Source organism: Cyprinus carpio, unplaced genomic scaffold (genome assembly GCF_018340385.1).
Source record: "Cyprinus carpio isolate SPL01 unplaced genomic scaffold, ASM1834038v1 S000006557, whole genome shotgun sequence".
Taxonomy (NCBI): domain Eukaryota; kingdom Metazoa; phylum Chordata; class Actinopteri; order Cypriniformes; family Cyprinidae; genus Cyprinus; species Cyprinus carpio.
Window position 1 is genome coordinate 552,815 of NW_024879219.1, and position 2,508 is coordinate 555,322.

Here is a 2,508-nt window from a genome sequence, read left to right on the forward strand (position 1 = left end):
TTTAAGCAAAAAATAAATGTTTTCTGTTATTAAAGGCTCACTTCTCCTGCACTTACTCAAGGCATTGCAACAAAGCAATATGTCTTAATAACAATTACAACATTTAAGTCTTGTACAATATGCTGTAATAGATTTGTATGATTTTTTTTTTTTTTTTGCTGCGTACACACATTTCTAATGGACTGTTTGCATATGTAGCCCATGTTAGATTTTACCTCTATCAAGTGCATAAACACTCCAGTTTCACCTGATGCCAGTGCAGAGATCACTGGATGCTTCAAAATAGTATGTGAATGAAACTAAATTTGCTGTTGTGACGAACCACTGCCTGCATTCCTTTTTAAATTAACCCCACTAAAACACACATGAAAAAAAGCTAATCAAGGTCTTTAGAATTACTGAAGGCTACAGGCAGGTGAGCTTTGTCAGGGCTGGAGCTAAACTCTGCATGATAGTGTCTCCTCCAGGACAGAGTTTGCCCTTATTCTTGATACATATATCGAAGTCATCTCCAGCCTTAATAATCCTAAGCTAAAATGTAAAAAATCACTGGAAACAGGAAACAACAAACAACAACAGAAAAAAAAAGAGAGGAGACACAATAATTCTATTGTAAAATAATCATATGTCTGGGCTAAAAAGTTCTTAATGAGAATGTTTAATTGAAAAGAATAGTTTCATTTGACTCAGTCACCATTATGGGTGATTGATGTTGGAAATGGAAATAAATAAAAATGAAATAAAATACAATGAAACATTATCTTAATCTTCATATAATCTATAAAAAAGTTTTAAACATTTAATAAAAACTGTACATTTACATCACTTACACGCTGATACTTTTACTTTATTTCTCATTTAGTTTCTCCACAGGTCAGAATGATTTTCTGGCAATTTGAAACAAAATTAGAAAAACACACTGTACTTCTGGCCACTGGCCAGCCTATCTAGTCTGACAGGCTACTGTTTCTCCTCCCATCAGACCTGAGTAAATATTACCCCTTTGAGTCTCACAGCAACCAAACAATCTGTCAGGATCAAAACAAGAAAGAGGAATATTTGTAAGCACTTATAAGGACAGGCACTATGTACCTAGGTAACATTGCACACATATATTTTGTAAGCAGGACTTGGTTAGTTATTATATTATACCTGGAAAAGTTGGATTCACAAGTTGTAAATAGTGTATCGATATATATTATAACAAAGCCTGAAATGTGACTTTGGCAGTTTGATGCATGCTCTGAATCACTGAATCCAAAAATGACTTGCAAAGTTTTTGAAGCCTCACAAAGAAGTCTTTTTAACAAAGAAATATCCTCAAAACTATATCATCAGAGGAAAAATCAAAGAGAATGTATCTGTATATCCTCTGTCCACTATCAGAATAGATGCCTAAGGCATTTGCTCTTTTTAATGTAATGTAATACAACAATGCTGTAGACACTCTGCATTTGCATTCAGGTTATTCAGATATGCTGATATGCTTATTAGAGGCAATGTACTGTACAGTGTTTTGTTTGTTTTTTTTTTTTTGTGTTTCAGTTTCTCTGTGGTTCATGAATGATGGTAGAATTGGAAAATTTGCATTCATGTCATTCTCTTGATGATAACAAAGTCAAAATGACATCATCAGATATGTGTCAGACATAATCATAAAACTTAAGTGTTTAAATATTCATGTATACAGACATCAATATGTTTGTTGTCTGTGTGTATATACTATTATTATTTTTTGTTCATTTTAGAGACTTGGGAACAGGAACCACTGTGGTTTGTTTCTTACATTAAACAATTGTTCTGTCCCACTTACTTGATACATTTATTCGCTCATCAGGGTCTGACAAGTAAATAAGTCAAAGTCTCTCCTACCATCAGGTTGCCAGGGAATGTTACAGTCTCTCACAGCACTTGTTCAGTCTGTCAGGATGAAGACGAGAGAGAGAGGAACTATGAGACAGGATCTTTCTGGATTGAGCTCCAGATAAGGCCAAACCAAAAACCTTAATGCAGGTATCTATATCCATCTAGTCTCTCTTCTTCAGTAGAGAATAATAACTGTTTTCTATCTGTTTGTGTTAATATCGCTAAAATTGAACAGCAATCTATGAAAATCCAAATCATATCTGTTTCACTCCTCTCTCTTTCTTTCACTTTTTCCTCTGTAGGTCATAATGAGAATGTCTCTGAAATTCTGTCTTTTTTCTCCTGCTCTTACAGTAAAGTCAAGGCATGACAGTGTATGAGACACAAATGACAGTGGGAATATATAAGGCATTATTCAGAGAGAGATTTTTACTTGATGCACAACATTCTATTAGAAGATTTTACAAAGGATGCTTCAATCGCATACTGCAAGTACAAGTAATTTACTGATTTAATTTTTACTGCTCAGTTCATCACAGCCCACACACAAACTGGAAGGGCATTTGAGTTTCCTAGAGTGAGCCTCGAGAAACCATGTTCCAGGTGGGGTGGGGGCCTTGCAGAAATCAGCAAGGAGGGAGC